This window comes from Pezoporus occidentalis, unplaced genomic scaffold (genome assembly GCF_034315485.1).
Source record: "Pezoporus occidentalis ecotype Australia unplaced genomic scaffold, CSIRO_AGI_Poc_V1 ctg72, whole genome shotgun sequence".
NCBI lineage: Eukaryota > Metazoa > Chordata > Aves > Psittaciformes > Psittacidae > Pezoporus > Pezoporus occidentalis.
This window is the reverse complement of record NW_026916072.1, coordinates 1366177-1378487: the sequence shown is the minus strand read 5'-3', so window position 1 is coordinate 1378487 and position 12311 is coordinate 1366177. Positions and strand designations below refer to the sequence as shown.

Here is a 12311-nt window from a genome sequence, read left to right as displayed (position 1 = left end):
CGCTCCGGTGGCCTTGCGGACCCCAAAGGGCTCCCGCACCCGGGGGTCACAGCCCCATGGGCGAGCTGGCTGCGGCAGAGGTGCTGCGAAGGGATTAGTGGCGGTCCGGAAGAGGTGCTGGCAGAGCGGTTCCATGGTGTAATGGTTAGCACTCTGGACTCTGAATCCAGCGATCCGAGTTCAAATCTCGGTGGAACCTAATCGTTTTCGTTCGTCTGTTTTTGGATTCTTCTGCCCCCATTACGACCGGACGCACTCCCTCGCTCCAGGGGCTCCTGCCACCACAGGTACAAAAACCGCGCCTCGCCTCTGCTTTTGCTTGGCTCTCACCAGCCCTGTCCCCAGCCCCACCATGGGTTCCCTTCCGCCTGCACAGGTGGGTGGTGGTTCCATGCAGCTGCCCACAGCCGCGGTGCAGCTTGGGGCACGTTGGTGGGAGCCTCCCGGTCGGGCAGATCCATCCTAGGAACTGGGCTGAGAGGGTCGTGCTAAGCCTATGGAGCTTGAGGCGGAGGTGCTGGAGATGCCACTGAGCAATTTTCACAATGAGAACAATCAGCCTCTGGAATAATCTCCCCAGGTAAGTGGTGGCTTCCACAATGCTGGATACTTTTAAGGTTTGGCTGGACATCTAGTCTAGGTCATGCTTTGCCTAGCAAAATGGACCAGATGATCTTTGAGGTCCCTTCCAACCTGGGATTCTTCCAGCTCATAAAGTGCAAAGGGGCTACAAGTGCAGGCCCTCTCCCCACCATCACACTGCTGCCACCCCTATTCTCCCTTCCCCAAAGGCAGTTCCCCTCATCTGCCCCTGTGCTGTGGGAGACACCACCTTTGTCATCAGCTTCCCTTGGCACAGGCTTGAGATGTAAATAGAAGAGGATAAAAATAGTGCTTGTGTCCAGCCCATAAAACATCTCTTTTTCCACCAGCTTGCCATCAGCAGCAGCAGCAGTATGTTCACCATCTCTGCAGTCAGTGTCTGTTTTATCGTTCCTGTGCATGGAAAGCAGCCCCCAAGCTCCAGCAGCAGCACTGTGCATCAGTTACCATCTGCCAGAGTGATAACAGGCTATAACGTGATCCTCTGCGCTTAGAAACACATAGTTCACGCTGCCTCGGAGCTTCTGAGCGGGGAAAACAAAGCACTAGAAGACATGTGATGTCACAGCACAGGAGCACAGAGGTGAGGTTGGAGCATCAAGGTTTAGGCTCATGTCCTGCCACCAGCCTTTGGTGTGCCCAGGCAGATTGTGCACCTCCAGCTTCTCGCAGGTGCACAAAACCCACTGAGCGCTCAGGGCGTCATATCCCCAGGACCCTGTTCCATGTGTCCCATGGGAATAACTGCATGTGCCGGTTCCCTAGGGTCATTGCAAGGACAGACTTTGCAGGAGCAGAAACTTCCCAGTGTAGCAGCGAGATGGGTAGGAGTCTGCGTCATCTTTGGGTTCATCCTTTTTATCCCCAGATGAGCCCAGAGCACCCAAAATCTTGAGTCTGAAAATGCTCATCCTGCTCCCCTTCTCAATCCTTCTGCATTGAGTAGGGCATTAAAATTGAGAATGGACAGTGTATGTGTAGAGGCTGGGGTGTATTTGTAACTCTGTAGTTAAGGTGTCCGTCTTGCATCCCATTTCCAGTTCTCCATTGAGCTTTGTTGTTAAGAAGCTATTAATTTTCACTTAATGTTTCTGAGGCCTGGTTTCATCCTCCAGAATTCCTGTTAGTGCTAAAAAATATTAAAATAACCCAGGCAAAGTATTTTTGGTTATTCTTCTGAAAGAGCTGTTCACCCCTTTTGGGGGCTGGATTTTTTTGTGAGCTTGAAAACCCCCGTTATTCGTATTTTTCATGTGTGTGTTACTTCCTCTTGCACCAAATTGTTCTTCATCTGGAACTGGCTTGTCCTACGCAAGACTTTAGGGCATAAAGTGAGGACAGAGGCTTTTCTGGCTGAACTAAAAATCAAGGTCCCTACATTGCCTACCACTAACACTTGTTGGACTTAAGACATCACAAAGCAGAGACATTTTTACCAAGCATACATCATAACAAAATATTTCTGCAGGTTGGCACACAGATGAGCAGCAGCAGCAGGGGTTATTTCTAGCTAAGCCTGTTTGAACACATTTGATTGTTTATAATCAGGTTCTTCATGGTGAAAACTGAAACAGCAGAAAGAATTTTGCATCTAAACAAGAATCAACAGGCAGCAGGACATGCGAGTAGTGTTGGACTAGCAGGGAGCTTATAACAGGCTTCCAATACATAAAGGAGCCTAAAAGAAATCTGAAGAGGGGCTTTTTACAAGGGCCTGTAGGGACAGGCCAAGGGGGAATGGCTTTAACCTGAGATGAGATGAGCTCTTAGGCAGAAGCTCTTCCTTGTGAGGGTGCTGAGGCACTGGCACAGGGTGCCCAGAGAAGCTGTGGCTGCCCCATCCCTGGCAGTGTTCAAGGCCAGGTTGGACACAGGGGCTTGGAGCAAGCTGCTCTAGTGGAAGGTGTCCCTACCCATGCCAGGGGGATTGGAAGTGGATGAGCTTTAAGGTCCTTTCCATCCTAAACCACTCTGTGATTCTATGATTCTATATTTTATATTTTATATTTTGTTCAGTCCTGGGTTAATTTTGCTCCTGTTCTAGCAAGCCCCAGATGAGAATATGCAAACCATAAGGAAATGTCACTGTCAGGGCAGACTGATTTTGGCAGCTCTGTTCTTTGTGTCCCCTCCTGGAGTGTGCTGCTGTGATTATGGGATGGCCTGGGACCCCTGCCATGTGTATGAAACACGACCAAAAAGCAGAGGTCAGGCCTGAAATAACAGAGGGCTGTGTGCTCTTCGACTGGCAGCTTTTAATGCGAGAAGCATCATTCAGCACTGGCATTTCTGCTGCATTAATTGCCATTACTGTCATCCTTGCAGGAACACTAAATTCATTGCAGACCTTGAATTAGCACTCTCTTGTAATTCCTCAGTTTGTAGTTAGACAGCCATTCATGGAGGCAGCACATTCCAAGCAACTGGAGCAGAGAGAAGGAATGATACTCAGCTGGTCCTTGGATGTTCAATTTAGCGAAGAAAAGAAGCAGAGGTCACACTCATAACTGCATATTTATGGGTCTGTTCTGGAAATTCATAGAGCAGCTGCCAAGAAGGTCCCAGTTTCTGCCTCAGCAGCACCATTAGTGTGCAGATGTGTGTCAGGGCTATCAGCTCCACACTGCTCAGCCCCAGGGGCTGTGCATCAGGCTCTCCCTCTGCCTGATTCTCACTTTATTCTCCCCTTTCTCTCCTGCCACCAACTCCTGAGACCCCAAGGGAAATCCCAGCCTAATAAAGGGGGAAATGTGCCACCATCCTTGATGGCTGTAGCATTCCCACAACAAGGTCAGGGTCTCTTTCCAGAACACACCAGTGGCATTTGACACGGAAATAGAAGCATGTAAACCAGGGATGGGCAGTATTTGCTGCTGGCTCCTGCTTTTTTGGCTCTGAAATCCCTGTTCACTCTTTGCAAAGCCCATCACCTTTCAAAACTCAGGGAAAGATTAGGAACTGGCAATCACAATAACTCAAAATTGTCCTTGAGTGGCTGTTGACCCAAATTCCTGTTTCCCAGATGAAAGGAGCCACTGGCTTCCCCGGGGGCAAAAGGCAGAAAGGACAAATGTGAAGCCCCAGAACCTACTTTATCAGAGGAGAAATATACCCTCAGGGGGAAATCCAATCAATACTTTGCAATTTTCTAACAATCCATGAATCATTGCAATTACGTAGAGATAATTCAAGCTTTCCGATCCAGCTGCTAAATTGGAGAAAAGCATAGCACTCGCTACCTCCAGTTTGACATGTCACTCAGAAGAAAAACCCCTTCAAGTATAAAATCCATCCACTGATGCAAAAAAAGCCCAAACCCTGGACCAAATTAAAGAGCCTATGATGTACAGGGAGTTTTTCTTTTCAGGCAATTCCAACCAGAGGTAGGAGTAATGCAAATGCACACAGTTGATAGGAATTTTTCTGTTGATAACTCACTTGGATTCCAGCATCCGCTATATTATTTTTCTACAGCTCTAAAAAGAAAAGAATATATAAGAAGGAATGGACCCAATTAAACTTATTTTCTCTATCAACCTTTTCTTTCCTAACCCTGGAGTTGGAATCAAAAAGGACCTGGCTCTGAATGGGGATCTAGCCAAAATCAAATCTCATCCCAGTTTTGCTGTTCTCTAGGGATCTCTGCAGCACTGAAGGAAGAGTGGGAAGGGAGCAGCTCCAGCAAAATTAACTATCCTCTGGAGACATTTTTTCTCTAGGACAGTATTATGGTCAGCAGAAAGGAAGGAAAGTTTTCAGCAAGCTTTGGGAACAGGAATCAAATATAACAGACTTGATGACTTGGTGATTCTTGCAATGACTGTCAAAATGAAGTCATCAGTTTCCTGCATCCATTTTGAACTCAACACACATCTCCTTGTCTGTGTCTGCTGCCTCCAGAGACATATTAGCAAGATAATACTGGCAGCTCCAGGATAAGTGCTGGCCAAGATACATAATTTCTGAGACACGGCTCAAAATCTTCTTCCTCTTACCACACCCTGACACAGGGTTTTACTTCCAATCTAGGGTCAAAATCTGCTTGATACTGGTATCGCTACCAGACAAAACCAATGTCAACAACAGCAGTGCAAGCATCGCTCATCCCATCATCTTCTAATTTGAATTCACAAGATCAGCCCTGGGGAATGAAGAAGGCAGTCTGAATTCTGAGGCCAATTCATTCATTTCTCAGATATCCAGCGGAGGGGCTGGCTGTGCTCAGCATGGTGATGCTTGATGTGAAGCTGTACAATCCTCCAGGGAGTCAGGCTGAGACTATAAAAATTTGCTCATTAAGATCATTAAAGAGCTGTCAGATGGAACAACTGGAATGGCTTTGATCTGGCAGAATACCCTTTGTCCTGTTCCCAGACATTGGGAACCATCCAGTTCCCCAGAATTATTTGTTTTCAAGTCTTTCAAACAATACTCATTGTTTTTTCATAGGGTGCAATAAGTCCTTCAGGCAAACTGGTGGCTGTACCAACTATAACAAGATTAATTTATTAAATAGAAACCCTGATATTTCAGTGATTCCTCTATAAATATATTCATTGTTGGTTCTGCCAAGAAAGTAACAAAATGTTGCTCATAATCCTAAAGATATTCCCTATAAATCCACTAGGTGTCCTACTGTTTTCAAGCAATTCGACTCAGGGTTTGGGCTTTTCCCTAGTTTTGCCAGTGAGGAATTAGTGTGAATCTTTGCGGGAATTAGGTCTGGGTTTGCAGGTTGAAGAAACATGTATGTATGGCTTGCGTGACGCAGCAGGACATCTGGCTCACAGTGGCAGTTCTTTCGGCAAATGCCACTAATGTTTCCCACAGAAACCAACTCAAGGTTAGAGGCAGGAAGAGAAAAAAGAAAAGAATCTGCCTTCCTCTCTTGGGAATGCTAAACAAGATCCATCAGAGCCAAATCGTCTTCTCAGTCAAACTTGAACATCTATTTATAGGACTGCTAAAGTGAGCCTGATGCTGACCTCAAAGGTGGTGGCAACACACGTTAACCTTCATCACAGCCACGCTGCACAGGCTGCAGTTTTGACATTCCTGGTCACTGTTCCAGTTCCTGATGGGTTTCTGCTGCTTGCCAGCTCTTGCGCCTGTTTGCAAAGGCCAGCACAGCACCGGCTCACGAGGTGTCCTGTCGTTCTCAACACAGAGGATGTGTCAAATACATGCTAAGAAAAGCAGGCTGAAAAATAGCCAAAGGATACTTTTCTCATCCCAGAAAGTATCTGGGGTGGAGTGTGGCCATTGGGAAGTGGCCAGCTGCTTGGCTGTTCCTTCATTATGCAACCCGGAGCACACACATCGTATCGAGTTGTGCTATTTGGGACATCCTTCGACTGCCTTGGGATTTGTTCCTTGTGCTCAGTCCTAGCACAGCAGCCTGGAATTCTCTGAAACAGTCATCTCCTGGGTGTCTAAAAAGCATCTTTAGGTATTCCAGTGTCAGTGCTCCAAAATGAGTCATGCATCAGTGAGAGGTGACTACAGGGTGATTTTTATGGTCTTGTCACTGAAGCATAAATCACATCCTGTATAAACCCTATAGCCTTTTGTTGCATTTGCAAACCCCTCCTGTTCACTCTAGCTTCATAGGGGTGTTATATCTTGAGATTATGTGAGGCAAGTGAGGAGAAAATCAGGGTTGTTTTCTATTTAAAAAATGCCAGAGGCAAAGATGCTCTCAAACAGCGAGGTTATTTCGTTTCTCAGGAGGTGCTTCATGGCCAGAAGTACTGCCCACAGCTATTGGCTGGGCAAATGGGCACTGGGCAAGGTGTCAGCACCAGTTTAATCTAAAGCTGTAAGGGGAAATCAGAGGGGGAACAAGAGCCTCCTGTCCTTGGCCCACCAGGATTCCTTGCCATCAGGCATTGTGCATCACGGGAAGTGCCTAGCATCTGTCCTGTGCCATGTGTTACTGCACTGCCTCTAGTTCTTGTGTTGAAGGTATGACAGTCATTTTCCTGACAACCTGCAAGAAGAAAAGATACTTCCATATTCTGACGGTATGTATATATAGCTACCTGCTGTAGTACCATCCATATGCAGTATGCACCATCTGCTAACTGTGAAAGAGTTTAACCTGGTCCAGCGCATGTGTCTACTGTTGCACACAGCAAATACCTCAAGCCTTGCCATGATTCAGTGCATTGTGCATGGGAGCCATCTGGTCCTGTAGCTGAAGAAGCAAACTGAAAATTTGATGAAAGCACAAACAGTCACAATGAGAGAGTCTGGAAAGATGTGGTGATATTCCAAGCAGGAGTCTCCTTCCATGGGGGATAATCTCATCACCCATTGCCTCTTTCCTGCTCCTTTCTCTGGAAAGCTGCTGTCAGAGAGGCTGCATTGTCAGCTCTGTGAGTAAGCACACCTTTGGGTTGTTAAAAATGTGTTTTGTGAGCTTGAGCAAACCTTCTGGGACAAGATTTTTCTCAGTAGCCAGCTGTGCAGTGAGCAAGATGTGCAAGATGTTTGGAACACAGCACACTTTATGGAGCTTGGATTGATCAAGAACTCCAGCAGGCTTAAAAGACATTCTCGGTTATGATTAGTCATGAATAGAATCATAGAACAGAATCATAGTTTGGGTTAGAAGGGACCTTCAAAGGTCATATTGTCTCACTACTGCGTGTATATACTGGAATGTATAAAAAACTGCATACAACCCCAAAGCACAAAACGCAGAATCTCTGGGCAAAATTATCTTCTCAGTCTCTTATATTACTCTAAAGTAGTGTCTTCATCTTTCTCACAGTTACCCGAAACCCATTTTCATTTCATTGTGTCAGACCCAAAAGATCTACCATATAAGGATAAATCCGCTTGGATTTCATCACAACTGTTGTAACTTCCTAGGCAAACTTACAGTCTCAGAGGAAGTACGTAAAGATGCATTACAGTACATGGGCCTTAGTACGCTAAGAAATATGCTGCCGTCAGTTGTTCTCTGTTAGTAGTTTTCTATGCAAATATAAATAGTATGTAGGTGGAGAACTGCTCAACTACCTGAAGCAGAGTTTCTCCACATACACAAGCAGTGAACCTGCACTTCATGGCTGAGCTCGTTTTTAAAACATCATGTTCTACAGCTCTTTCTTTAAACAACAAAATAGTTTGCTCTAAATTGTTTGATATTTATTTTGTATAACTTGTTCTGTGGCTGTCCTTGCTATAGAAATGCTGTTATGCTACAAGAAGATAGATTGCCTGGACTGGAAGCCCCAGCCCTGATTCAGGGAAGCACATGGTTTCCTTACAATGATTATAATTACTATTCAGTATATAGTGCAATTGTTTTTGGTGTTTAAAAGAGAACAAAGCAAAACAAAACAAGACAAAGCAGTTTTGGAAAGGAAAACAGAACGTTAGAAAAAAATAACTGTGAAATAGGAAGTGGTTGACCTTCAGGAGATAACTCCATCTGCAGTGTCTGTTATCCAGCATTTTCTAGATCAGAAAACAGAAAGGAAAAAACCCATTAAATACCCCAATAATCCTCTAGAAAATGCAGCACCTCCTTTTCTGTAGGTACAACATTTTACATCTCCTGTTCAACAGCTGCTAGTGTCAAAGGCCAAACAAGGAGTACATGGAATGCAGAGCCTGAAGTTTTTCAGCAGTTGCTGACAGCAAAACCATCTAAAGCTGTAGCAGATGTTCTTTTGCTTCCTGTCTGCTTATCAACCCTGCAAAGACACTTCGTTTTTGTACTTGTTATGCCAAGTGTAACTATGGAGATCTAATACAAGCTGCGCAACAGCGATACGGTGGATAGTTCTTTAAGTATTCGGTTATGAATGATCAAGCAAAATATTATGGTTTCTAAGAACTCCCTTAAATTTTTCCATATGTACATTAGTCATTCCCCTTGCACGACAAGAACATGACAGCGCTCAAAATCATGTAAGAAATACTACATTACTGCAGCTCTCTAAAGATCAAATGTCATTAATAAATTGTTGGACCTTCCATAGGATCCTTTCCAGATTGACCTGCCTTTTGGGCTGGGACTGTTGCTGGAGAGGAGTTCATGCAATGCTTTCATGTTACAGCAACTGAACAGGAGTTACATGCTGTGATTGATGTTAGCTGTAGTCTTTAGTTTAAAAAACATTTAAGAAGTGAATTAGCATCTCTTGGGTTACATTTCTGTGGTGAAATTCTTCACCAACTTCAGTCCACATCCCTTTGGATAATAGGCAGAGTGAAGATGTTAGTTTGGCCTCAACATGTTTGCATTTTGCATGTTGCTTCTAGTACACCGTGAAATAAGGAGGGGTACATCTCAACTAACTGTATTCCTCCGAGGACTTGAATATGCTACAGGAGAGAGTTCTTAACTGCCAATTTAAAATTCACTTCCACTACACATTTTTTATCGCACTTCAGTTCTTTTAATTCATTTATATTCACTATGAGCTCCTATAAAATATAAATTTAATATGAATGACTAAATGCAAGTGTTGAAACAGCATTCAGGGCTTTGAGCTACTTTAATGAGACTGAATTTTACACTGATGCATTTAAGTTGACATGCAAGACCCAGGGTAATGAAGTTTATTCCTCAATAAAGAGGAGTTCTTTTTTCTCCATGAAACAGCAGAAATAAAGGAATTTACATAAATCCTAGCATGGAGGTTTTGCTACAGGTTTTTCATAGTGACAGAAAAGGATGGGTTTGGAATGGTTCCTCTGCCCATGTTGAAACTGGAAACCAAAAGTGATAGCTTTGGCCTGTCACTGGTAGGCATGGTTATAGATACTCCTACGGGAAACAAAAGGTTTCAGAGTGACAGTGCTGGTGTTTGCCACATTTCATATAATGCTATCAAGGAAAAAGAGCTCTAGACAACCATTATTGCTACTTTTATATTGTTGATAGCATTACAAATCTGTCTTGATCTGGAAAATGCAAAGAGAGGACACAGTGATTCCTTGGGTAGTCCTTCCATGGGTGATAATCTGTTGTATTACAGGGTTAAGTCCCATGTCCTCAAAGGAAATGAAGCACTTTGGGATTGTTGGTTCCAGGGGAAGTAGACATGGATATTCTTTTGAGCAAACGAGCTTCCATATGAGAGTTCTAGACCTAAAATTAAGTCACCTTCCTTTCTCCAAAGACAAGCAATGACAAAGCAATGCATGAAGCAACCCAGGAAAGTTGCTGGAAATAAAGATGTGAGGGACTTCATGCAAAGGGCAGATTTGCGTCTGATTTATCAGATGGGTCTGATGAATGCAGTGATGGAAATCACCTGAAGCATCTGGGAAAACACCACAAGAAGTATAAAGCTGAATGAGGAAAAAGCAGAACCCAGGGATTAAATTCATATGAGCTGGGAATGTGGAAGAGGTAAGCACAATTCTGTGGGTGATTTCCTGGAAGGGATACAGTAAATATGTTTTAAAAGCAACACATTGGTACTATGACTGGATAAGGGATTTTTCAGCTGAAGTGTTTGCAAATACAGGTCAGTATTTAGACTTAGACTGTAAGGGGTAGCACAGTAGGAAGCAGGATGGATGAGATGTCTTAACAGGGCTTCATTGTAGTCAAATTAATTCAGTTGAAATAATTAATTCTCTTTTAAATTGACTCTACTCTGCACACTTGACATTTTGGAAAAGCTGCCTTTGCCTGGCCTGCTGGTAAATGCTTTTGCATCTGTTTTCCATTGTTTCCTTCTTGAAAAAAAATCCTTGCCACTAACAGGAACCATCAGCAACATGGAACAAATTGACTTGCCAAGGACATTTCCTCCAATCCCGTTATTTACCCTGGAAGTATTCTTTTTTGTATTGAGTCAGACTGTGGTTTTTAAAAATTGCTGTTTATGAAGATAGATTTGTGCTGTCCTTATGGGTCAAATTCAAACTTGGTTACTCGATCTGACCTATATTCACGCTGACTCACTGATGAGATTTAATGTTGTGAATTTGTTTTGCCTCTGTTTCTCAGCAGTTGCTCAAATTTTGAACAGGTACTAACCTAACTGAATTGAGAGATGAGTATAAAAAGACCAGCATTTGTAGTAGTATAAGGGGACGTTCTGAAGCAGTTACAGAAGCAAATCATTTCAGATAATTAGGAGAAGAGTTGGGCAGTGATATAGATTTAAAAACTACCCGAGATAAAATATCAGATACTAAAAATATACTGAGATGAAACCCTCATGACTCAGTACCTGAGCCAACCTCCATTCTCTAGGAATTACTAAGAAAGTCATCCAAACAGAGCAGATTGAGGTGTATCACCTTACTCTGGTGAGCTTACACTTATGATTCAAAGAAGTATTTTACCCTGCCAAAGGAGAGGCACAGGTCTGAGTGAACAGGGCAATCACAGTATTTATTTGAATGTATTCTGTAGCTTTTTTAAAACTGGTGAGTTTATTTCTACTTAGAAGATTTCTAATAATGAATGCTCTGGATCTTCAATGGCAAAAGCACTGTCAGGAGGGCCTGAGATGCATTCTTTTTGACAGTACCTGTGAGTCTAGCTAATAGCTGAGGAGTGATGAATCCAGCTTGCAATTAGAAATGTGAAGTGGCATTTCTTTCTTCTCTTTTCTGCATTTCTGTTTTCTGACTAGATGCAGAATTTTGGAAGTACTGAAAGTCCTGAAAGCATAGAAAGTATTCTGAAAGAAGGAAGTATCTGAAAAGTATTTTGAAATGCTGCCGTTTCAGAGAAAACTCTGTTAAAAGAACGTCAGCTATAATCTGGGTCACATTTTCAGTGCAGATGTGGCAAATGCATTTTCTTGGAAACCCTCCATGACAGTTAATGAGAAGAGTGACCCAATGTTTTCTTACCTTACAAAGTAACTGTTCTGTTTCAGAGATGTCATGTGGATGAAGCACTGCTTCTGTTTCCAAAGTGGTGTCCTGTTTAAGCTTGTTCAGGAGCAGAGATTTTCCTCTGAGAAGAGTTTCAAGCAAGGAGCAAATCTCTTTTGTACATCTTGACTGATCTCAATCTGGCTTGTCAGTTTTCTGAATTCTAATGATCTGGGTTTATTTCCAGATAATGACTATTTTGTAAATGAGATGCCTTATAAATAAATATGGAAATTATTCCATAATAGTAATTACAGGCTTTATGGTTCAATTAATTAATATATTAAAGGCAAATGGTCTTTGAGTTTATTAACTTAGTTATCTTGGTGGTTTTTTTGATTTTAACCTGACTTACATATGTTGGACAGTGTTTCCTGAACTAAAGCAAGCTATGTTATGTGTCTGGATACATCAAAGGACATCGAAGGACAGTAAAAATCAAAATGCATCATACAGTGGTAGTAGTAAATGGAAACACAGTTTTTTGTCTAAGAATCGAATTAGTTTTACTTGGGGAATCTCAGTTTAAGTGTTAGCCATTTACTCAAAAATGAGGTATTTTTAAGTTAATTATAATCCTTTGCACTTCTGTAGCTGCTTCTCTTGAGAATCTCAATAGTGTTCTACAAACATTAATTAAGCCTAGTAGTACTCCTGAGAAGTGATTAACTGATACACTTCACTTAACACATCAAGATATAAGTGATCTCTAGAACAAAATACAAAAACTTTAAACAGCAGGACTAGGCAAGAGTTTAGAGCCTCAAGTATCTTAGGCAGACCAAACTGTGGGGAATGTTTAGATACATGAAATGCAGTTACTTGTCCTAGGCATGAATTGAAGACAA

General features: G+C 42.8%; 1 long non-coding RNA gene and 1 other non-coding gene across 3 annotated transcripts; both read left to right on the top strand.

Annotated features, from left to right (window-relative positions):
- The first annotated feature begins 8 nt into the window (after positions 1 to 8).
- On the top strand, positions 9 to 11714 carry LOC134155022 (uncharacterized). 2 transcript variants are annotated; one of them, XR_009961399.1, is made up of 2 exons: positions 9 to 287; positions 4240 to 11714. It is a non-coding gene; the product is annotated as an uncharacterized LOC134155022 (long non-coding RNA). The 2 variants fall into 2 exon arrangements; XR_009961398.1 differs by lacking the exon at positions 9 to 287 and adding an exon at positions 494 to 580.
- Positions 128 to 199, top strand: TRNAQ-CUG (transfer RNA glutamine (anticodon CUG)). Its single transcript has one exon. It is a non-coding gene; the product is annotated as a tRNA-Gln (tRNA).
- Positions 11715 to 12311: the final 597 nt, after the last annotated feature.